Source organism: Mustela putorius, unplaced genomic scaffold (assembly GCF_011764305.1).
Source record: "Mustela putorius furo isolate JIRA1106 unplaced genomic scaffold, ASM1176430v1.1 tig00003899_pilon_pilon_pilon, whole genome shotgun sequence".
Taxonomy (NCBI): Eukaryota; Metazoa; Chordata; class Mammalia; order Carnivora; family Mustelidae; genus Mustela; species Mustela putorius.
The window spans coordinates 2,411,021-2,436,814 of NW_025422048.1; the positions used below are offsets into that span (position 1 = coordinate 2,411,021).

General features: G+C 36.5%; 1 protein-coding gene across 2 annotated transcripts in view; it reads left to right on the top strand.

The window, feature by feature from the left end:
* Positions 1–2,288: 2,288 nt before the first annotated feature.
* The window catches only part of GABRA3 (gamma-aminobutyric acid type A receptor subunit alpha3), a 393,257-nt gene continuing 369,751 nt past the window's right edge, over positions 2,289–25,794 (top strand). For both annotated transcript variants that reach the window (XM_004776653.2, XM_013047929.2), the window contains exon 1: positions 2,289–2,466. The gene's annotated coding sequence lies outside the window, so the exon portion shown is untranslated. The remainder of the gene's footprint in view (positions 2,467–25,794) is intronic.

A 25,794-nucleotide genomic window follows, 5' to 3' on the forward strand; every position in this document is an offset into this window, starting at 1 on the left:
GTGTAAACCTGGTGATTCACAGACCTGTATCCCTGGGGATAAAAATATATGTTTATAAATAATAAAAAATTAAAAAAAAATGATGATCCCATAGGTGGTTTATTTGTTAGTATCTTTATTTCACAAAAATAAAAGGTGGCCACTGTGTGGGTTGAATAACATCTCCCCTAAATTTATGTCCATCAAGCCCCTAAGGTGTAATTTTATTTGGATGTGTTATGTTTGCAGAAGTAATTAAAGATCTCAAGGTAAAATCATTCTGGATTTAGTGTGGGCCCAAATCTAATGGCTGGTGTCTTTAAAACAAAAAAAGTGGGGAAATTTGGTCCTACAGAGATACTGAAGAGAAGATAATTTGAAGATTGAGGCAGAGATTAGAGTGATTCTTCTATAAACCAAGGAATGCCAGAAGCTACCAGAAGCTGGAATAAGCAGGTGAAATTTCTCTAGAGCCTTTGGGGGAAGATTGGCCTTGCCAGCACTTTCATACCAGACTTCAGATGGCCTCCAGAGCTGAGACAATATATTTTTGTGGTTTTAAGTCACCAAGTTTATTGTAATTTGTTATGGCAGACCTCAAAAATAACACAACAACTTTATACCAGTACGTATATTTCTGTTTGCCATTTTGCTAATCCATTAAATCCAACAGACATTTATGCAAACAAATACACTTGCTTTATGTAAAGCTTACCTGTTGCTTTGGCAGACAAAAATACTATGTCTGGGATCAGCAGACTAGGTGCTGGTCTTGATTTTATCACTGATTCACTATGAGATTGTGGGAGCTATATTTTTTTCTGCAAGCCTCTTTCTCTTTCTGCATAATGAGATGGTTATCTGTCTGGGTACTTTTAGCTCAGTGACTGTGAGCCTATGGATCCCTATCTGTACACTCAATATATGGGTTGAAGTGGAGCACATATTCCTTACTGGACATGTGTAGAATATTGGGAATTTGGGGTAGGGGGATAAAAATAACCCACCTTGGGAAAAAAATTTTAAATGCCTACCATGTCTGAGTCACTGTATATGCATTGAGGCCAGTATTTTTATGCTAAACATAGTATGTAGAATAGGAACACATATGCTCATATTCATATTGCCCTTAAAACATTCAAAATGGAATGTCATGTCAATGTGATTTGGGGGTCTCATTTGGGGACCCATCTTTGGAGAAGCTTTGAAATTTGGTAGTGTATTTTTCACTATCAACAGATTAATTTTCTTGTCACCTGTCTTAGAGCCTAGATTGTTAGGTCTTGACGAGTCTTTCAAGATCATCTACATCTATCACCATTCATTTTGCCACTGGACATACTATGAGAGCCAGATTAAAGAGGTAACTTGTCAAAGGTGCAGTGGAGCAATTTTGAGAGGTAGGACTCAAATCCAAGTTCCTTTATTGTATCCTTAGCCTAGGTCTCTTTACCCTCTATTTCATTGTTACTGTTCTTTGCGCAGTTATTTTTTTTACCCCAATGGGAATACAATTGTTTTATATTTTAACTAATCTCTTCTCTGTCCTATTCTCCCATGTGCAAAGTCACCTGTGAGCTCACACACTTACCTATACCTATATTCCTTTCTGAGGTTTTTGAAAAGGAGTATTGTGGTTCTGCTGTTTGTCTCTTTTGCCTGGAGGTAAGCTCCAATTGACAGTTCTGAACTGGGTTCACACTTCTACTTTGTGGGGGGTGGAGGTGGCAGTTAGGTCATTAGGGAATCAATGTGGCTGAACACTTTCTTTTTAGTGGAGGGGGAATGACAAACTCTTTGATGTAAATTTTTTTTTAGCTCATTACTGTCCTCAGAGATGGAATGTGAACAAACAGGATTGTGAAACCTTTATTTGGAGCCTGAGCTAAGAAGACACACCCAGAGGGATGTAAGGGAGATAGACCACTTATTTTCTGTCTTGGAGCAGCTAGCCAGCATCACATATCAGCATGGTAATCCATACTTCTTTTATCCTCCTATTCACTGCTCTTACCCTTTTGCTCTCTTTCCGTTCCTCTGGCTTCCTCTGCTCCTCCCCTTCCCTCTGAGCTTCCCTCTATTTCTCTGCTGGAAATCTTAAATAATAAAATACTACTTTAGTCTTTCCTAAAACAACCACAGATCCAAAACCTTGCAGCACTGTATTCCAGAGCCCCAGCACAGCCGCGTGCTCAGCACCAGGGAATGGTGAATCTAAAGGCAGCAAAGGGGGAGGGGAGGAGGGAAGAGAGAAGAGATAGGGAGAGGCGGGAGAAAGAGAGAGGGAGAGGGGGAGGAGAGAGAGGGAGAGGAGAGCGTGAGCGCGCGCAAGCTAGCGAGCAAACCAGAGAGACGGGAGAGGGACCAGGAGAGAGACCCAGAGAAAGAGAAGAGGAAGCCGAGCTCTGTGAGGACTTAATCTCCAACTTGTTTCATTTCATTCATCCTTCTCTTCTCTCGGCCTCGGGGAAGTGACTGTGGCTCTTGGTAAGGAACAGAGATGTCCCTCCTTCCCCCTCCCCCAAGCTGAGGTCTCCTTTAGCGATAGCATCTCTCCCCCGTACCGAGAGTCTCCTTGGGTTGGCCGGGGAGGCGAGACATGCTCTGCAGCTGTGACGCTATCCTGGGTTTCCCAGTGGGGCTGGTGGAAGCCCAGAGTTGGCATCTGGGCAGGGAGGCACTGAGGTAAAACCTGATTTGGGGAGGGGGTTGTGATGTGGTGTATGCGCGATTTGCTTCATTGTCAGTGAATTGTTTTGTTCCTTTTTGGAAACAGGTCAGCCTTGACCTTGCAAATTGCTTAGGGGGCCAGGCAGCTGCTGCAGAAAGCCACCCAGTGTTCCTTAGCTGGAGCAGACAGCACAGTCATGACCCCCCAGACAGCCCTAGGCACGGGGATGGGGTAATGGCTGGAGCTTCCTTCCGCCTTTAACTCTTTCTCTGCAGCTGTTTCTCATTGCTGAAATCAAGAAATAAGGAGAATCCCATGCAGCCCTTTTCCCTTTCCCAGATGCAACTGAGTGGAAAGTTGTAAATAACTGCTTCTTTTGAAGCAGCTTGAGGACCCCCCCCCTTCCTTTAAGGGGTTTATTGTGAGGTTGGGCCAGAGTTCCTTTACAAACTTGCGGGACCTCTCTTGATTCCCCATGGGAAGCCCTATTGCCTGCCCACTCCCCATCCTAGGTAGTTGAACAGACAAGCTAGAAAGGGATTCAGATACCCTACCCCATCCCACTGGCAGGCATGGTATAAGTCCAGCTGTGTCCTTGAGAAGGAAGAAACACCTGATGGTTTGTGTGGAATTGGTTTCCCAGCTTGCTGGTCCTCTGTGGCTGAGGATGGCATAGGCAGGAGGACTGGGGGAGGGGTGGCTTTTGGATTTAGAGCAGGATGATAAGCCAGGATTCCTGCTGTGAATTGTATGGTTTGTTGAGGATCAGCAGGTTCTGGATGTCTGGAGCTATGCAAGGACTGCCTGAAGATGTTGTAGTATACCCCCTCTGAACTGCTAGGAGAAGGGATCTGGTTGCTTGATGGGAGTTTTTGAGTTACTAACACTGCCATGTCCATGGTAGTAATTATTACATCAAAAATACTAATTGCTACCATTGTTGAGTGCCTTGTATGTTTTGGATCTTAGGTTGAGGATTTAATATGTATTCTTACACCAACACTATGAAGCAGGTACTAGTATTATCCTTGGTTTACTGATGAGGAAACTGAAGCACAGAGAGGTTAAGTAACTGTCCAAGGTTGCAGAGTAATTACATGTCCCAGTTGGGAATTAAAACATAGGCAACTTAATTCTAGAATGCATGGTCTTGGCCATTAAGCACTACTGTCTCCTTGGGAAAAATTTTGTACCTTTGTTGGTTAGGCAAGTGTAGGTGTGATAGGAAGGGTACTCTTGGCAAAAAAAAAAAAAAAAAAAAAAAAGTAATAGCCTAGCTTTCGTGTAGAGTAATAGGAATTTAGAGTATGGCATAGTGGCTGGCCATTGTGGAACCAAGCCTCATCTGGGTTTCCTGAAGAAGCTGCCCAAAAGGCTTTCCTTGGCCAGCCTGCTTTCCTTTGAAAAGGCTATCTGGAAAGAGTTGACTTGTTTACTGTCATAACCTCATCCATCTCATATCCAGCAAAAGACTGCTTTTTTCCCAGACCAAATTTTGCTCTTATTTTCTGAGAGCTAGAGTCACCTGGTCCTGAAAATTTTAGAATATTAAAACTTGAACCTGGTAGGTCATTAAGCTTTACTTCTCCACCCAGTTCTTCAATTTTTCCTAAGCATTCAATTCATTGACTAATTTTCACTTGATCTCTCTGCAGTGACAGAGAACTCATTAGATGGCTTTTTTTTTTTTTTTTAATCTTTGAGCAATTCTGATTGCCAGAAAGTAATCCCCCTTATAAGCCAAGGTCTGTCTCCTTGTAACTTGTATTCCTTGCTTCTTTGGGACTAACTGCAACAAATTTGCTTCTTCTTAATAATAGCTCATCAGGCAGTTGAAGATAGCAGTCATACCTCTCTCCTCAAAGCCTCAGGTCTGACAAGATCACAAGTAAAAGATCATTGTTTGTCTCATTTTGGAAGCTAGATTTTTATTAATATGACCAGTATCCCATTCTCATTTGTCAGTCACAAACCAGGATACTGAGCTTTTTTAAAGCAGCCTTGATAGTGTATGTTTTCTTCCTTGGAAAAGCTTGCTATTTGGTATCAAGTGGACTCATGGGAACAAAGAAGCTCTCCCCCCGAAAAACAAACAAACAAACAAACAAACAAACCAGAAATCAGTTAGTGATTGTTCTTCTGAAGCTCCAGAATATCCAAATAGCAGTCAGAAAATAGGCATGTGAGATTTGAGCAACATGGATTTATGGCAATTATAAAGGATACACTTGAAATAGTGGTGTTTCAAGGTTCACATAGTATGTGGAAGGTAAAAGGATAAATTCTTTGATCAGAAAGTATCTCAGAAACAATGACATCACTGAGGGGATGGTGCAGAGTGAGACTGCGTGGAGTAGGAGTGAGCACCAGTGTGTTAGAGTGGAGAACTGACCTGGGTGTTAAGGAATTTGAGTTTTATTCCTAGCTCTGCTAATTTGTCAGTTACCTTGGACACCCGAGTCCCCCATCCATGGGACTCAATTTTTCCATCTAAAAATGATGATGAGGTAGACTGTATCACCAAAGGTCTTTTAGTTCTGTAATTCCCTATCTGAAGTAAATTATAAACTCTGAGGTTTGTAAGGGCTTCAGAAATCATCTAGGCCAGTGTTTTTCCAAATTTAATGTGCAAAAGAATCTCCTGGGCATCTTTTTTTTTTTAAAGATTTTATTTATTTATTTGACAGACAGAGATCACAAGTAGGCAGAGAGGCGGGCAGAGAGAGAGAGGAGGAAGCAGGCTCTCTGCTGAGCAGAGAGCCCGATGCGGGACTCGATCCCAGGACCCTGAGATCATGACCTGAGCCGAAGGCAGCGGCTTAACCCACTGAGCCACCCACACGCCCCCTGGGCATCTTGTTAAAATGCTAATTCAGACTCAGAGGGTCTGGGGGTACAGCCTAAGATTTTTCATTTTAGCAAATTACCAGGTAATCTTGAATCTGTTGTTTAAGTGCTTTTCAAACTACCTTGTTCAAAGACCAGTTTTTAAAAATTTTCCAATCCATTGCAGACTGTTACTTTAGTAAAATACATTATGAATTATTAGAAAAGGAAAGAAAAAACAAAATATAAACTCACATTTTTATTACTAGATTCAACAGATGTAAAAATTATTTTTAAAATTGCTATAATATTTCATAAGTGATTATTTTCATTTCTGCTCCTAGGTCATTACTGCCTGGCAATAATAGTTTGCAGATAGGCATTAATCTATAGACCACACTTTGAACAGCACTAGTCTAGGCTACTAGGAATTTAAGAGGCCCAGATTTGGCCCAGTTATAATTTCAAAGTCATTTTTGCCAAAGGATTTTTCACCATCAGGTTAAATGTCTCCTTTGACAAAGAACTTAATATCCTTACAAAGTAACATCACTTGTTGTGACTGTCATAAAGGGTTTTTTTTTAAGCTTTTATAAATGCACCTCTTAGATTATATATTCCAAGCAAGTAAATTGTCACTTCAATTTATTGTAGTATCAGCCACTATCCTAGTGTGTGGCATATAGTAGGTGTTTAATAAATGTTTATTAAATGAATGACCAAGTCACTTGGTATAATGCGTTTTGGAGCCACACATTCATTAAATAATAGGTAATTTTGGTTTCCTTCCCTCATTTGTGAGACAGTATTTATCCTGTTTTATAAATTTCTAATGGTGAATATAAGGCCAATTTATCTGGAATCCCAATTTTATTTTAAAGGAATGATATGTCCGGGGGCCCCTAGGTGGCTCAGTGGTTTAAAGCCTCTACTTTTGGCTCAGGTCATGATCCCAGGGTCCTGGGATCGAGCCCCGCATCGGGCTCTCTGCTTAGCAGGGAGCCTGCTTCCTCCTCTCTCTCTGCCTGCCTCTCTGCCTGCTTGTGATCTCTGTCTGTCAAATAAATAAATAAAATCTTGAAAAAAAAGGAATTATATGTCCTAAGTCCTAAGTTTTTACTTTTAAATCAATTGTTCATCAATTCAGTAGTCCATCATTTATTTAACGATATGGTAAAGCATCATGCAGATAATACAAGGCCATGCAGATAAGGCATGGCCTTTGCTCACGAGGAACTTACAGTTTGATGGGGAAGAGACCATAAATCAGATACTCACACAACAGTTATTTCAGTCAGTAATAATGAAGAAAAAGGATGAGGGTGGGGCTAGGAAGGTATATAACAGAAAAAACTGATCTAGTGTGAGGTTTAAGAAAAGCTTCCTTGCAGAAGTGATATTAAGGATGAGTAGAGACATGGGAGTGAGGGGGTTATTATGGTGAGGGAGGAGCAGTTTTGTAGATGAAGAGAAGAGCATGCATGAGGGCCTTGAGATGCATAGTGAATTTAAGAAATTGAGAAAAAGCTGGTGTAGCTGAAGTGACCATTGTAAGGATGTTGTTTATTCCAGAAACACAGGGACTGATTAAAAGCATTTTAAGGAGGTTGACTGATAGAGCCTAAAATGAATCCATTTAGTATAACATTACTAAGTGCTATGAACAAAAGGCGATGTGGGAGATACAGGCTGATTTAGGAGTAGCCTCTACTGTCCAAGATGACAGAGTCAAGTAAGAGAGAGAAGAAATATGCAAACAACTATAATTTTAGGAGAATGTAATCCACACACATAAAAGAAGGGCATGCAAAGAGATCAAAGGCAGCTTCCCAGAAATATAGTGTTTGAACTGGGCTTCAAAGATTAATCAAACTTTGGAGGTACACTTTGGTGTTCTAGGAAGAGGCCAGAAGAGCAGAGGACATTATTAGGAACAGTGAGGAGCTTAGTGATGTTGCAGTCAAATGTATGGTAAAAGTATGTAAGAAATATTTGGCAAAATAAGTAGAGAGCTGGCTGTAAATAATATTAAATGCTGGCGTGGAGAATTAGAGCTTTCTTTTATAGGCAGTAGAGAGGCAACACCTTTATCTTATAGATGAGCTAACTGATCCTGATATGGGGAATCACTTGATTTGACTGAGGTCCCACAGCCCAGCAAAAAGTATTGGGTACAGTTGAAAGAAATGTGGAACTGGAGCTCTCAAAATAAGTCAACTGGAGAGAGTGATTTGAGTCATTGATATAGAGGTGGTACTTAAAGTGGAAAGAAGGGATCCAAAGATCTCTTATTTGGGGAATGCATATGCTTTAGGCTATGGGAAAACAAAGATGCGATTGTGTGAAGGCTACAGAGGAGAGGGAAGGTGCGTGGAAGTAATGTTTGCGAATGCAGTATTATGAAAGAGCCAAGAATAAAGAGGTCTCATCCATTAGTTGGGCAAACAATTTTTGAGTATATTCCATTTACCAAACATGGAGAATGTAATGGTGAGCAAAATAACTGTGGTTGTTGCCACCTTTGGGTTCATGGTTCAGACAGTGAGATAGACATTATTCTACAAACTATTGAATTACATAGTTGTATGTTGTGATTAGTATATAGAGGAAAATAGATTGCTTTAAGAAGGAAGGCATGGTTACCATTATTAGACTTTTCAGCAGCACTGTGTACTGACAAACAATAGTTTTCTAATAGTTCTCCCCATTATGATACTCACAGTGCTTACTAAAAGACTGGATGATCATATCCATTTTGCTGTTGTTTGGCAGATGATAATGCTGTAAGGAAAGGTAAGATTCCCTCTAGTCTCATGTCCACAAAAGCACAGGATTATTTTTTTAAAATATTTTTTTAAAAATTTATTTGACAGAAAGAGAGCACATGTAGTCAGAGCGTCAGGTAGAGGGAGAGGGAGAAGCAGGCCCTCCGCTGAGTAGGGAGTCCAATGTGAGGTTTGATCCCAAGACCCTGGGATCATAGCCTGAACCCAAGGCAGCCACTTAACCAACTGAGCCACCCAGGCACCCCAAGCATAGGCTTATTTGAAACCAGGTTATATGTCATGTTGCTTAACTGAAATTCTCAATGAGTCAGCACTCTTCCCAGATCTTCATTCTCCCCATTCAACAAGTTCGAGAAAGATACACTTGGTAAGAAAAAAAAAAAAATATGGAGAATAGGATATTAAGTCTCTCTGAAAATGAGATTTCAGATAGCCTAGTCTAGATTCTAGTCTTGGTTTGGATGCTGACTTAGTTTCTTGTAACAAGTAACTTGTTTGAGCTTCTGTTTCCATAATTGTAAAATGAGGAAGGTTGGACTAGACCTTGCTGAAAGATTCTATAGTTTATGCTCTATTCTTTACTCCATTCTCACGGTCCTGTGCTGGTTGTTCAGGCTCAGTCACTTGTTTAAGGAACACTAGGGATTTTATATGGAATTCTGAAGGTTGCTAATTTTGGTGGAAGTATTCATAGGGCTTAGAAGAGATCACAGGAATGCCCTTTCCTTGTTCTATTCCTGAGATTGCTCAAACCATCACTGTTCTGAAAGTTAAGAAAAGAACTGACTGTGTTCTGAAATCTGTAGTAACTCTGAGTACTAGGTGATATTTTCACCACTGCTGGTTTTAAAATGAACTAAGGGCACTGCAGAGAAAATGATGCAGGATACTGTGGAGCAGAGGCAAGGTGATTATCTCATGTTCTGAAATGTAGTGGTCCAGACAGTCTGTTCCTAGGGGGAAGATCTCTGGTAAAGGAAAATATTGGTTGGTAATAGAAAAACATTTTTATACTTAAAACATTTTAAAGGTATTGATGTTTGTACACAATGTCTCCTCACTATACACAGAATGAAGAATAAAAATCTCCAGGATGTATATTTTGAAGGGTACCCTTTTCTGTTTAAAAATGATTTCATAAAAGGAATCAAGAATTGCATAGATTTTTTTGAAGGGAAGGGGAGGTGGATGGGGGTGGAATTATGTAAGTGATCATAACATAAAATAACTTTTTTAAATAGTGCAAGAGGAGCTCAGAAATAGCAGGGTCCTTACCAATCATATAATGGTAGTCTTATCAACCAGTACATATGGTCATTTATTTTCAGTGTGAATAGTTACAGGAAAGGTTGTTTAATACCACCTGATAACTGTGATTGTTAACAAATTCTTCTTCATACTGACCTGAAATCTGTCTTTTGAATCCAACCTATGGGTTGCTCCTTGGAGCAACAGGAATACTAATGTCTATTTCTTTGCCCTGTAATTAGCCATTGAAAAGCTTAAAGATAGTTTGTTCTTTTTATCTTTTCTCCAGTCCATATATTCCCAGTTCTTAAGCTCATATGGCTTATATTTTGAGTATCTTCTATAGGAGATGCTGAAGTTTTCAGTATCACCCTTAACACATAATATCCAAAGCTGGACCCGGTATTCTAGGCATGGCTGATTAGCACCACCATTTAAAAAATTTTGTACACTTATTAATCTTCCTTAAGACTGTAATATTTATTTCTATTTTTTTCTATTCATAAAATGAAACAGACTCATAATAGAAAATTTTTAAAAAATGGAGAGAAAACACAAAGCACCTCTCAATACCTGGTCCAAAGACAACTTGCTTGGCTTCCTCCCAGATGTGTTTCCATGTTTACATAACTGGGATCATATATTACATGTACTATTTCCTATCTGGTTTCTCCATGGGTATTGTACTGTAACTATTTCACTGTGTCATTCACCAGCCTTCAGACAATTTTTAATGGCTTCATAATTTTCAGTTGTACAATTTGTACCTACTTTAATTATTTAACAGATCCTGTATTAGTCATTTAAATTATTTTTAATTTACATTATCATGAATAGCCCTGAAATGTATATATTTTTAAATTTATTCTTTATTTATTTTCAGCATAACAGTATTCATTATTTTTGCACCATACCCAGTGCTCCATGCAATCCGTGCCCTCTATAATACCCACCACCTGGTACCCTGACCTCCCACCTCCCGCCCCTTCAAAACCCTCAGATTGTTTTTCAGAGTCCATAGTACCTTTATGTATAAACCTTTGCTTCTTTGAACCTCATCTCTTTTAGGTCTTTGTTCAAATATTACCTCCATATGGTCAATAAAACAATTATCCATAAATATGCAAACGCTTCTCCACACTCACTTTCCTCTTTTCTTGCTTTATTTTTTCTCCCTGATCTGTATCATAATCTAATAGTTGAGATATTTTCTAATTTATTATCTGGATCTTTGTATTAAAATGTAAGCCACTTGAGCACAGATTTTTTTTTTTACTTTGTATTCACTATTGTATCACCCAGTACCTAGAGCAATGCATGATACATTGTAGATCTTTACTAGATATTTGTTGAATAAATGATTTTCTTAAGATGGGTTTTTATAAGAGACATTATTGGACCTGAGGATTAAATTTTTTTTTTTTTTTTTTTTTTTTTTTAAATTTTTTATTTTTTATAAACATATATTTTTATCCCCAGGGGTACAGGTCTGTGAATCACCAGGTTTACACACTTCACAGCACTCACCAAATCACATACCCTCCCCAATGTCCATAATCCCACCCCCTTCTCCCAAACCCCCTCCCCCCGGCAACCCTCAGTTTGTTTTGTGAGATTAAGAGTCACTTATGGTTTGTCTCCCTCCCAATCCCATCTTGTTTCATTTATTCTTCTACCCACTTAAGCCTCCATGTTGCATCACCACTTCCTCATATCAGGGAGATCATATGATAGTTCCTTGAGGAGGATTAAATTTTTAAAGGTTCGGTATATGTATGAAGTTGCCTCACTGTATAAAATGGACAATTTCTGTTTATCCACCTATACCAAAACTGGCTATCATCATTCTTTTAAAATCTGCCAGTATAATAGAAGCTAAATGGTATCTTACTGTTTTAATGTTTCTTTTACTATATTGAGCATAAATATTGTCTCAGGTTTCTTGGTTACTTTTATTCCCTTCCTATGAACATACATCCATGGCCTATATAATTTTTCCATTGATAACTTATACGTTTTTTGTTCAATTTTATGGACAATGTATACATTTAATAGACATTATACCTTTCTTCTGTGGTATATGTGGAAAATACTTCCCATGTTTGTGTTTTAAATGAACTTTTATGCACAAATGAACATTTATGTAATTACATTTATCTTTCCATTTGTATTATTTCTGATGAATACATGTAAGTTTTTTCCCACCCAAATTAGATAAGTGTTTTTTTTTTCTTTTCTGTCTTTTTATTTTTATTTTTTTTTAATTTTTAATTTTTTATTTTTTATAAACATATATTTTTATCCCCAGGGGTACAGGTCTGTGAATCACCAGGTTTACACACTTCACAGCACTCACCAAAGCACATACCCTCCCCAATGTCCATAATCCCACCCCCTTCTCCCAAAGCCCCTCCCCCCAGCAACCCTCAGTTTGTTTTGTGAGATTAAGAGTCACTTATGGTTTGTCTCCCTCCCAATCCCATCTTGTTTCATTGATTCTTCTCGTACCCACTTAAGCCCCCATGTTGCATCACCACTTCCTCATATCAGGGAGATCATATGATAGTTGTCTTTCTCTGCTTGACTTATTTCGCTAAGCATGATACGCTCTAGTTCCATCCATGTTGTCGCAAATGGCAAGATTTCATTTCTTTTGATGGCTGCATAGTATTGTGTTTATAGCAGCAATGTCCACAATAGCCAAACTATGGAAAGAACCTAGATGTCCATCAACAGATGAATGGATCAAGAAGATGTGGTATATATACACAATAGATAAGTGTTTAAATGATTTTTTTTTTCATTTTTTATGGCTTATATTTGTTTAATCCTTCCAAAATTTTTTTTGGTGTGTGGTATGAGGTAATTTTCTAAATTGTTTTCCCTTTCAATTTTTCACAATAACAGATATTGAATAATTAATCCTTTCCAACTGTTCTGTGATAATATGCATAATTATGCATAAATTTAATACACATAAATTATTATATAGTAGATTTAATATGCATAAATTATTATATGTATAATATACATAAATTATTTAATATGCATAAATTATTATATATAGTAGATTCTCTTTGGAATTTATCTAATTTCCATATTTTGTACCCTGACTCTTTCTGTCCTAGTTTAATACTTTTTTAACTTTAAAATAATTTTTATTACCTCAACTCTTCTATTTACCAGCTGTGTGGAATCTGACCCTCTATATGTCTATTTGTATAGAGTGTATAATGGTAAAATTTATGTTATGCTTTTAATTTGTGAAGGGGATCTTTCTATCATTATTTTTGCTAATTTATTATGGTTGGTATACAGGGAAATTGCTATTTATAATTTTAATTTCTATTTTTTCATTTTGCTCAAATTTATTAGAAATTTATCATTTCTTATTTCTCATTTTTAATTTTGAAGACTTTAAAATATTTAGAAACTCAGAGAAACGTCTAATAAAATGAGCAAATAAGTACATACATACTGCTCAGAATGAACAAGTGTTAGCATTTTGTCATTTTTGGTTCAGATGTATTTAATGAAGTAAATAAAACATTACAGATAAACTTTACTTTCTGATGTTTAGCTCAGCTTTACTTCTGTTTACATCCTTCCAGAACACAAAGCCTGGAGCCGCTCACACTTGCTTCTTTTTCTTTTAAGTTTTTATTTAATTCTAGGATAGTTAACATACACTATTATATTGATTTCAGGTATACAATACAGTAATTCACCAGTTCCATACATCACTTGGTGCTCATCAAAAGTGTATTCTTCAATCCCCTTCACCTATTTCACCCATCCCCCTGCCCACCTCCCCTCTGGTGACCATCAGTTTCTTCCCTATAATTGAGTCTGTTTCTTTACCTCTCTCTTTCTTCCCTTTGTTCATGTGTTATGTTTTTTAAATTACACATATTAATGAACTTATACGGTATTTGTCTTTCTTTGACTTATTTTGCTTAGCATTATACTCTCTAGTTCCATCCATGTTATTGTAAATGGCAAGGTTTCATTTTTTATGACTGAATAATATTCCTATCTCTCTATCTCTATCTCTATCTATGTTGTGTGTGTCTGTGTGTGTGTGTGTGTGTATGTATACATATATATGGATCTCTCTCTCTCTCTCTAGAGAGAGATATATCTATATCCATATATATATATATAGATATATAGATATATAGATATCTCTCCCTCTATATAGAGAGATATATATGTATACATATATGGCTATCTCTCTCTCTCTCTCTCTCTCTTTATATATATATATATATATATATATATATATAATTTATATATAATATAACATTTTGGAAGTATTAAATAAATATAAGCAATAAAATGAAAAAAATAATCAATTTATGGGCCCAGTACGCTTCCGCTGCGCTACTCTGCTCCTGAAAAAAAATCAATTTAAACACTTATCTAATTTGGGTGGGAAAAAACTTACATGTATTCATCAGAAATAATACAAATGGAAATATATATATATATATATATAAAGAGAGAGAGAGATCCATATATATGTATACACACACACACACCCCATCTTATTTATCTATTTATCTATTCATCAGTCCATGGACATTTGGGCTGCTTCCATATCTTGGCTATTGTGAATAATGCTCCTATAAACATAGGGATCCATGTATCCCTTTGAATTAATGTTTTTGTATTCTTTGGGTATATATCCAGTATTGCAAATGCTGGATCATAGAGTAGTTCTATTTTTAACTTTTTGAGGAAACTCCACACTGTTTTCCAGAGTGCCTGCACCAGTTTGCATTCCCTCCAACAGTGCAAGAAGGTTCCCCTTTCACCATATCTTCACAAACACTTGTTGTTTCTTGTGTTGTTGATTTTAGCTATTCTTTATTTTTTTATTTTTTATTTTTTATTCTTTATAAACATATATTTTTATCCCCAGGGGTACAGGTCTGTGAATCACCAGGTTTACACACTTCACAGCACTCACCAAAGCACATACCCTCCCCAATGTCCATAATCCCACCCCCTTCTCCCAAAGCCCCTCCCCCCAGCAACCCTCGGTTTGTTTTGTGAGATTAAGAGTCACTTATGGTTTGTCTCCCTCCCAATCCCATCTTGTTTCATTGATTCTTCTCGTACCCACTTAAGCCCCCATGTTGCATCACCACTTCCTCATATCAGGGAGATCATATGATAGTTGTCTTTCTCTGCTTGACTTATTTCGCTAAGCATGATACGCTCTAGTTCCATCCATGTTGTCGCAAATGGCAAGATTTCATTTCTTTTGATGGCTGCATAGTATTCCATTGTGTATATATACCATATCTTCTTGATCCATTCATCTGTTGATGGACATCTAGGTTCTTTCCATAGTTTGGCTATTGTGGACATTGCTGCTATAAACATTCGGGTGCACGTGCCCCTTTGGATCACTACGTTTGTATCTTTAGGGTAAATACCCAATAGTGCAATTGCTGGGTCATAGGGCAGTGCAACCTCTTCGACCTCAGCCGCAGCAACATCTTCCTAGGAACAACGCCAAAGGTAAGGGAAGCAAGGGCAAAAATGAACTATTGGGATTTCATCAAGATCAAAAGCTTTTGCACAGCAAAGGAAACAGTTAACAAAATCAAAAGACAACTGACAGAATGGGAGAAGATATTTGCAAACGACATATCAGATAAAGGACTAGTGTCCAGAATCTATAAAGAACTTAGCAAACTCAACACCCAAAGAACAAATAATCCAATCAAGAAATGGGCAGAGGACATGAACAGACATTTCTGCAAAGAAGACATCCAGATGGCCAACAGACACATGAAAAAGTGCTCCATATCACTCGGCATCAGGGAAATACAAATCAAAACCACAATGAGATATCACCTCACACCAGTCAGAATGGCTAAAATAAACAAGTCAGGAAATGACAGATGCTGGCGAGGATACGGAGAAAGGGGAACCCTCCTACACTGTTGGTGGGAATGCAAGCTGGTGCAGCCACTCTGGAAAACAGCATGGAGGTTCCTCAAAAGAATTTAGCTATTCTGACAGGTGTGAGGTGTTAGCTCATTGTAATTTTGATTTACATTTCCCTAATGGTAAGTGATAATGATTATCTTTTCATGTGTCTTGTTGGCCATCTGGATATCTTCTTTGGAGCAATGTCTGTTCATGTCTTCTGCCCATTTGTTAATTGGATTTTTTTTTTTGGGTGCTGAGTTTTATAAGTTCTTCATATATTTTGGATACCCTTTATTGATATGTCATTTACAAATGTCTTCTCCCATTCTGTAGATTGCCTTTTAGTTTTGTTGATCATTTCCTTTGCTGTGCAGAAATTTTGTATTTTGATGTAGTCCCAATAGTTTAGTTTTGCCTTTGTTTCCCTTGCCTCAGAACACATATCTGGAAAAAATTTGCTAAGGCTGATGTCAGAGAGGTTACTGCCTGTCCTCTCCTCTAGGATTTTAATGACTTAAGGTCTCAAATTTAGGTCTTTCATCCGTTATGAATTTATTTTTGTGTATGATGTAAGAAAGTGGTCCAGTTTTATTCTTTTGCATGTGGCTGTCCAGTTTTTCCAACACTATTTGTTAAAGAGACCATTTTTTCCATTGGATATTCTTTCCTGCTTTGTTGAAGATTAATTGACCAGATATTTGTAGATTCATTTCTGGATTTTCTATTCTGTTCTATTGATCTATGTGACTATTTTTATGCCAGTACCATATTGTTTTGATCATTATAACTTTGTGATATAAGTTGAAGTCTGCACTGTGAATCCTCCATCTTTTCTTTCCTTTTCTTTATTGTGTTCAATTAGCCAACATATGGTCCATCATTAGTTTTTGATGCAGTGTTCAATGATTCATTAGTTGCATATAACACCCAGTACTCATCATATCTCTGCTTTTCTTTTTCAACATTGCTGTGGCTATTCAGTCTTTTGTGCTCCCATACAGATTTTAAGGTTTATTCTAGTTCTCTGAAAAATGCTGTTGGTATTTTGATAGGGATTACATTCAATCTGTAGATTGTTTTAGGTAATATAGACATTTTAACAATATTTGTTCTTGCATTCTATAAGCATTGAATGTCTTTCCATGCTTTTGCGTCATCTTCAATTTCTTTTATCAGTGTTTTATAGTTTTCAGAGTGTATGTCTTTCACCTCTTTAGTTGAGTTTATTCTTAGGTATCTTAATATTTTGGGTGCAATTATGAATGGAATTGTGTTCTTAATTTCTCCTTCTGCTGTCTCATTATTGGTATATAGAAATACAACAGATTTCTCTAGATGGATTTTATATCCTGCAACTTTACCAAATCATCTACCAGTTCTAGCAGTTTTTTGGTGGAGTCTTTAGGGTTTTCAATATGGAGAATCATGTCACCTGCAAATAGTGAACGTTCTACTTCTTCCTTACCAATCTGGATTCCTTTTATTTCTTTTTGTTATCTGCTGTGGCTAGGAATTCCAGTACTATGGTGCATTAAAGTGGTGAGAGTGGACATCTTTTTTTTTTTTTTTTTAAAAAGAGTGGACATCTTTGTCTTGTTCCTGACCTTCTGGGAAAAGCTTTCAGTCTTCCCCATTAAGGGTGATGTTAGCATTGAGTTTTTCATAGATGGCCTTTATTATGTTGGGATATGTTCCCTCTAAACCTATTGTGTTGAGGGTTTTTTCCATGAATGATGTACTTTTTCAAATGCTCTTTATGCATCAATTGAAATGATCATGTGGTTCTTATCCTTTCTTGTATGAATGTGACATATCACATTGATTGTTTCATGAATATTGAATCACCCTTGCAGCCCAGGAATAAATCCCCCACAATCACGGTGAATAATTTTTTAATGTATTTTTTTTAAAGATTTTATTTATTTATTTGACAGACAGAGATCACAAGTAGGCAGAGAGACAGAGAGAGAGAGAGAGAGAGAGAGAGAGAGAGAGAGGAGGAAACAGGCTCCTGCTGAGAAGAGAGCCCGATGTGGGGCTTGATTCCAGGACCCTAGGATCGCGATCTGAGCTGAAGGCAGAGTCTTTAACCCACTGAGCCACCCAGGTTCCCCTTTTAATGTATTTTTGAATTAAGTTTGCTAGTGTTTTGTTGAGGATTTTTGCCTGTGTGTTGATCAGGGATATTGGCTTGTAGTTCTCTTTTTTAGTGATGTCCTTATCTGGGTTTGGTTTTAGGGTAATGCTGGCTTCATGAAATGAATTTAGAAGTTTTCTTTCCTTTTCTGTATTTTGCAATAGTTTAAGAAATACAGATATTAAATCTTCTTTAAATGTTTGGTAGAGTCTGCCTGAGAAGCCATCTGGTCCTAGGCTTTTGTTTGTTGGGAGTTGTTTGATTACTGATTTAATTTCTTTGCTGGCTATCAATCTGTTCAAGTTTTCTATTTCCTCCTTTTTAAGTTTTGATAGTTTATGTTTCTAGGAATTCAACCATTTCTTCTAGGCTGTCCAATTTGTTGGCATGTAGCTTTTTATTATATTTATTTCTGTTGTGGTATTTATTATTTCTCCTTTGTCATTTGTGATTATGTTTGAGTCCTTTCTCTTTTTTTCTTGGTAAGTCTGCCTAGAAGTTTGTCAATTTTGTTGAGTTTTTCAAAGAACCAGCTCCTTGTTTCATTGATCTCTTCTGTGGTCCTTCCTTCCTTCCTTCCTTTCTTCCTTACTCTTTCTTATTGTTTCTAATCATTTAGTTCTGCTCCAATCTTTATCATTTTTGTAGAGCTTGTTTAGTGATAATTAAGTCCTTTGGTTTTTGTTTGTCTAGGAAACTCTTTATGCCTCCTTATATTCTGAATGATAACCTTGCTGGTTGGAGTATTCTTGGCTGCAACTTTTTCCCATTTAGCACTTCGAGTATACCATGCCACTCTCTTCTGTCTTGCAAAGTTTATTTTGAAAAATCTCTTGCTACTCTTAAGGGTTTTCCCTTATAAGTTAATGACTTCTTTTGTCTTGCTGCTTTTAAACTTTTTTTCTTTATTACAATATCTGCAAATTTAATTAGAATGTGTCTTGGTGTGGGTCTGTTTTTATTGATTGTGTTGGGGGTTCTTTGTGGCTCCTGAAATAGGATATCTGTTTCCTTCCTCAGATTAGGGAAATTTTCAAGTATTATTTCTTCAAATCAATTTTCTTCCCCCTTTCCTCTTTTTTCTGAGATCCTATAAAATGAATATTATTACATTTGATGGAGACACTGAGTTTGCTAAGTCTATTCTTGTTTGGCACATTTTTTTCCTCTGTCTTTTGTTTTGCTCAATTACTTTCCATTCCTCTGCTTCTTGAATCCTACTGTTCATTCTATCAAGCATATGTCTCATTTCAGTTTTTGTGTCCTTTATCTCTATGTTATTCCTCATCTCTGTGTTGTTTCCCTCATGTCTTCTACTCTTTTATCAAGTCCAGTGATTATCCTTATGATCATTGCTTTAAATTCTCTTTCATGCATGTTACTTCTATCTTCTTTGCCTTGTCCTATTCTTTCATTTGGGATAATTTTTTCTGTCTCATTTTATCTGCCTCTCTATGTCTGTTTGTGTGTGTTAAGAAAGTCAGCTGTGTCTTTTGCTCTTGAAAGTAGTGATTTTAAGAAGAGATTCTGGAGTGTCTTGTAGTGCAGTGTCTCCTATTCACCAGCACCTGGCACTTAAAGAGAATAAACAATGTGTATTTACACCCTGCTATTATGTCTGTCACTCTACTTTTTAATGCAGTTATCTGCACTCTCTTTGCCTATTGTGGATTGTGATTGCTCTCTGTGGTGTTAGCGGGATTTAAGCAGGCCAGTTCTGAAGGGGTGTGCCCACCAGGAAACTTGGAAGCAGGGCAGCAGCATTAGCAAAATTTGTGCTGGACTACTAGTCCAATGCCAGGTCATCTGAAGCAATGTGGCAGCTGGGGGCTGTGCGGCGGGTTCGCCAGATGTGTGAGGCTAGGTGTGGCATACTACAGTGGCTAAGAGCATGCAGTGTGGCACATAGAGTTAGCTGTGGGTGATCAGCTGAGTACTGTGTGCAAACAAATGTTGAGCATGTGCTCCATGGCTCTGGGGATATGAGATGGCAGCTGGGGACTTGGGGCTGGGAGCAGCACCTTCAGTGACTGGGGATGCATGGCTGGACACAGCACAGCGGATGTGTGCAGTGCCCGATGAGAGCTGTGCACCCGATGGTTGGATATGGTACCTGCATGGCTTTAACTAAATTTGCCCTGAGCCCAGGGCTGAATCTAGCAGACTTGGAGTGGGTAAGGCCTCAGGAGAACTCATTCATCGGTGTGGTGCACTGCTAGCAGATTAGGTAGCAAATGTCTATGCAGCCCCACTTCTGGGCAAGTGACTCTGTGCTTATGCTGGGGGTTGGGGGAGGAAAATGGTGCCTGCCAAGTCCCTTGTTTTTGAAGAAGCCCCCTAACACGCTCCAAAATCAGTATAAACAAATCTGTCTCCTGTTTGCCCCAGACATTATATAAACTGCCATTTCTGTTTTGGCTCATCTCTGTAGGCTGCTCTCTCTTTAAGGGCCACAACTCAGCTATCACTTGCCTCCTGGGCTTTCTCAATGCTCTTAGCTGAATTTTAAAGCTCCAGGCTTCATTTTCCACTGGTTATACAAACTAATGACTTCAGACCCTCTGATTTTTAAAACCCAAGGCTATATGGAGTAGTCTTCTTTGTGTGATTGCCCTGGTGTGAGGGCTCATTTCTCTGCCCTTTCCATGACCAGCTCCCTCCTCCTGTGGGCAGCCTCCCTCTGCCTTTCTGACTGTTCCAATCTTTCAGATGCAGCTTCTTCTCTATATTTAGTTGTGGAGTTTTATCTTCCAGGCTTGGGATCACTCTCCACTTTATTGACTTTGATGTGGATGATACTCGTAAATGTGGGACAGGGTGAGCTCAGGGTCCTTATACTCTGCCATCTTCACAAGCTTCCAGTAGTGTTGTGTTTTTAATTTCCAAATTTCAATTGTTTATTGCTGGTATATAGGGAAGTAATTGACTTTTATATATTAACTTTGTATCTTGCCTTGTCTTCATTTTAGCCATTCTAGTGAGTGTGTAGTGTTAGCTCATTGTAATCTAATTTACATATCCCTATGACTAATGATTTTGAACATCTTTTCATGTGCTTACTGGCCATCTGTACCTCTTCTTTAGAGAAATGTCCATTCAAATTGTTTTACCATTTTAAAATTGAGATATTTGTATTTCTGTTATTAAGTTGTAAGATAAATGCATATTACAGGCCTTTAAAAAATAGGTATTTTGAAAAACACTTTCTCCCATTCTGTGATTTCCCTTTTCATTTTCTCTGTGAAGTTTGTATTATGACTTTTACCTTTTTTATTCTGGGAAGTCTTTGCCTTAACTAAGTTCAAAATGATCTCATTTGTTTTCTTCTAGAATTTTATAGTTTCAGTTCTTTGATTTACATCTTTGATGCATGTCTAGATGACTTTTTTCTCTGGGGCAAGGCAGTTCCAGGTCTATATAAATTTTTTTCATATGGATGCCCATTTTTTCCAGCATTATTTGTTCACAAGACTATCCCTTTCTCATTGAATTACCTTTGTACCTTGTCCAAAATCAATTGACCATATATATGTAAGTCTACTTCTGGACTCTCTTCTGTCTGTGTAATTTATGTGTATAACCTTGCAAATTAGCAGACTGTAACATTACTGTAGTTCAGTGATTCTCAACTGAGGCAATCCCCCTCCCTGTGGGGAGGGAACACTTGGCAATGTCTGGAGACATTTTTGTCACTACTAGACGTGAGTGCTACTGGCCTCTAGTGGGTGGAAGCCAGGCAGACACCACCAACAAAGTATTATCCAGATCAAAAATGTTAATAGCGTTGAAGTTGTGAAACTCTACTATAGAATTATTATTATTTTAAAAAGATTTTTATTTATTTGTCAGAGAGAGAGAGAGAGAGAGAGAGAGAATGCACAAGCAGGGGGAACAACAGGCAGAGGGAGAAACAGGCTCCCCACTGAACAAGGAAACCAATTCTTTCAATCCTAGGACCTTGGGATCATGACCTGAGCTGAAGGCAGACGCTCAACTTACTGAGCCACCCAGGCGCCCTCTGCTATAGAATCACAGTAAATCTTGAAATAAGGTATTATGGATCCTTGAGCTTTGTTCTTCATTAAAAAATATTTTGGCTATTCTCAGTCCTTTACATTTCCATATAAATTTTATAACCAACTAATCAGCTTTTCCAGGTGAAAGTTTTAATGGGACTGAAATAAATGTATACATTAATTTGGGGGTAAATCGCATCCTAATAATCTTAAGTCTCCTGATATATGAATATGGTATAGTTTTGCATTTTTTATTTCTTCTTTAAATTCTCTCAATGTTTTTATAGTTTTAAGTGTGTAGGTCTTGCCTATATTTTGTTATATTTATTCTAAGTATTATATTTTTGATGTTATTATAAATAGCATTTAAAAATTTCTTTGAATGTTTATTGTTATACACAGAAATATAATTTTTATATTTACTTTGTATACCATGACCTTACAAAACTCACTAATTCTAGTAGCTTTTTTTTTTTAGATTGTTTGGCTCTTCTATGTAGATGATAATGTTGTCTAAAAATACATTTTTATTTCCTCTTTTCTACTTTGTGTACTTCTCCTTGTTTTGTTTTGTTTTCATTGTATTTGAAATGAATAGAGCCTGTAATACAATGTTGAATAGAAGTGGTTAGAGTAGATCTCCTTGCCTTGCTCCTGATCTTATTGGGGAAAGTATTCTTTCACCACTCAATATAAAATCAGCATTAGATTTTTTTTTTTACATGTCATTTATAAGTTTGAGGGAGTTCCCTTCTATCTAAAGTTTTTTGAGGGGTTTTATCATGAATGTGTGTTGGACTTTTTCAAAATTTTTTTGTATCTATTGAAATTATCTTTTTAAAAAGTCTGTTGATGTGTTGAATCACAGTGGTTATTTTTCCAGTGTTGAACCACCTTTGCAGTCTCAAGATAAAACTCTACTTGTTATGATGTATTGTTCTTGTTATGTATTTCTGGATTCTAGTTGCTAACATTTTGTTAAAGTTTTTTTAATATTCATCAGGAATATTGACCTTTAATTTTCTTTTCTTAAATTTATTTGGGTATGGTAGACTGGTCTCATAAAATTAGTTGGGTGGTGTTTCTTTTCTATTTTCTGGATGAGTATATAGAATTGGGCTTAAGCATTTGGTAGAAATCATTACTGAAGTCATCTGGGCTTTTTGGAGTTTTTTTGTTTGGAATTTTCTTTATGATCAAGGTTTTAAACTATTAATTTAATTGATTTAATACATAAAGGTCTATTCAGATTATCTATTTCTTCTTGAGAGTTGGCATTTTATGTCTTTCAAGAAGTTTGTTTATCTCATCTACATTATCTCCATAAATTTGTTCATTAATGTTCACTTGTTAACCTTATAATTTGTAGTATCTGTAGTGACATACTTGTCTTCATAACTGATAATAATAATTTTTATATTCCTTCTTTTTCTCTATATCAGTTTGTGTAGAAGTTTACTAATTTTATTGATCTTTTCAATATACCAACTTTTCGTTTCAGTGATTTTTAAAATTGTTTTCTTATTTTCTCTTTCATTGAATTCTTCTATCTTTATTGTTTCCTTTCTTCTGCTTCCTTTGGATTTGATTTGCTCTTCATTTTCAAATTTCTTCTTTTTTAAATCCCCTTTATCTATTTCACCTTCCCTCCCCCCAACCCTGCTCTAATCTACCTCTCTTCTGACAACCAGTTTGTTCTCTGTATGTAAGAGTTTGTTTGTTGCTGTTGTCTGTTTGTTTCTTTGTTCATTTGTATTTTTTTTTAGATTCTACATATAAATAAAATCATATGGTATTTGTCTTTCTCAGTCTGACTTACTTAACATATTACCCTCTAGATCTAACTATGTTGTCATAAATGGCATAGTCTCATTCTCTTCTATGGAATATTATATATATAATATATATATATGATATATATTATATATATAAAATCTCACATCTTTTTTATTCGTTCATCTATTGATGGGCACTTGGGTTGCATCCATATCTTGGCTATTGTAAATAATGCTGCAAAAAACATGTTATGCATTTATCTTTTCAAATGATTATGTTTGTTTTTTGAGGGTAAGTACATAGTAATGAAAGGATTGGATCATGTGGTATTTCCATTTTTAATTTTTTGAGGAAACTCCATATTGTTTTCCACAGTGACTATATCAATTTACGTTCCTACCAACAGTGCATAAGGGTTCCTCTCTCTCTCTGCATCTTCTCCAGCAATTGTTATTTCTTGTCTTTTTTTACTTTAGCCATTCTGAGAAGTATAAGGAGATATCTCATTGTGGTTTTGATTTGCATTTCCCTGATGATTAGGGATGTTGAGCACCTTTTCATGTGTCTCTTGGCCATCTAGAGGTCTTCTTTGGAAAAATATCTATTCAGGTTCTCTGCCATTTTTAAAATCTTTTTTTTTTTTTTTTTTTTTTTTGTTGGTGTTGAGTTGCATAAATTCTTTATGTATTTTGGCTATTAACTCCTTACCAGATATATTATTTGCAAATATATTCTCCCATTCAGTAGGTTTTCTTTTTGTTTTGCTGATGGTTTTCTTCACTGTGTAAAAGCTTTTTATTTTGGTATAGTTCCAATAGTTTATTTTTGCTTTTGTTTCCCTTGCCTGAGGAGACAAATCTAGAAAAATGTTGCTAAGGCTGATGTTAAAGTAATTCCTGCCTATGTATTTTTCTATGAATTTTATGGTTTCAGATCTCACTTTTAGGTCTTTAATCCATTTGAGCTTATTTTTATATATGGTGTTAGAAAGTGGTCCTGTTTTATTCTTTTGCATGTAGCTGTCCAGTTTTGCCAGCACTATCTACTAGAGAAACTGTCTTCTTCCCATTGTATATTCTTGTCTCCTTTGTCATAGTTTAACTGATCATGTTAGCATGGGTTCATTTCTACATTTTCAGGTTTATTAGATCTTGATTAGTTCTTAGATATTTTTTTAAATCTTAGATTTCTTAGGTAGAATCTTAGGTCATTGATTTGAGTTTTTTCTTGTCTAATAGAAACATTTAATGCTGTAAATAGATATGTACTTATGTAGCTACATTTGGTAAACTTTGATAAATGCCTTTTATTTTCATGTCCATTTCAATTAGGATCCTTTTTCTATTACATTTTTAATTGATGTCTGTAAGTTGGTCTTCTATATAGCAATTTTGAAGATTCTTATTCATGCTTATATTATTTATTATTTTTAAAATTTTCTATGGGTTTTCATATCTCCTGCATATATTAACAATGTTTTCTTCTTTTTGAAATTCTTATATTGATGTATCATTTATTTACTTATTTAGGTTAAGAAACAGAAAAAAAATATTGCTTAGTGATAGGGATTCAGCAGTTCTAGTTTTGTTCCTGATTTGAGTGAGATTGTTTAAAAAGTCTTCATTAAGTACAGCATTTGGTATAGATTTTGGTATATACTGTTCACCAAATAAAGGAAGTTTCCTTGTATCTCTAGTATGCTAAAATTTTTATCATGAATAAGAGGAGACTTTCATTGTATGCTTTTTTCTTCATTTAGGGAACTTTTCTTTCTTTTTAAAAGAGATTTTATTTATTTATTTGACAGAGAAAGAGACAGTGAGAGAGGGAACACAAGCAGGGGTAGTGGGAGAGGGAGAAGCAGGCTTCCTAAGAGCAGGGAGCCTGATGCAGGGCTCGATTCCAGGACCCTGGGATCATGACCTGAGCCAAAGGCAGATGCTGAATGACTGAACCACCCAGGTGCTCTCATTTATGGAGCTTTTCATATATTTCTTTTAATATAATGTTAATATACATAGTTTTAAATTACTGTAGGTAATTTAACCCCTTCTGGACCCTTCTATTTTTTTAGAATTGTGAGTTGCATTGATTATTTAATATTGAACTCTCCTTTCATTTCTTGGATAAATCTACTTGACTGTGTACTGTATGTGGCTGTATTTATTTGTTTTCCCTTTAAAAATTTATCTGTGTTCATAAGTTGATTTTATTATTTCTCTTCAATTTTGAAATCAACATTATATTAAGCTCACAAAATGGGTTTTGTGGCTCTTCATCTTTTTTCAGTTTCTGGAACAGTTTGCAGAAGGCAAGATTAACTTTCATGATAGTTTAATAACACTGACTTGATTCTTGTGTGATCCCATTCCTTCTTTACTATAGGGTATATGGAGAAGGATTTAATGT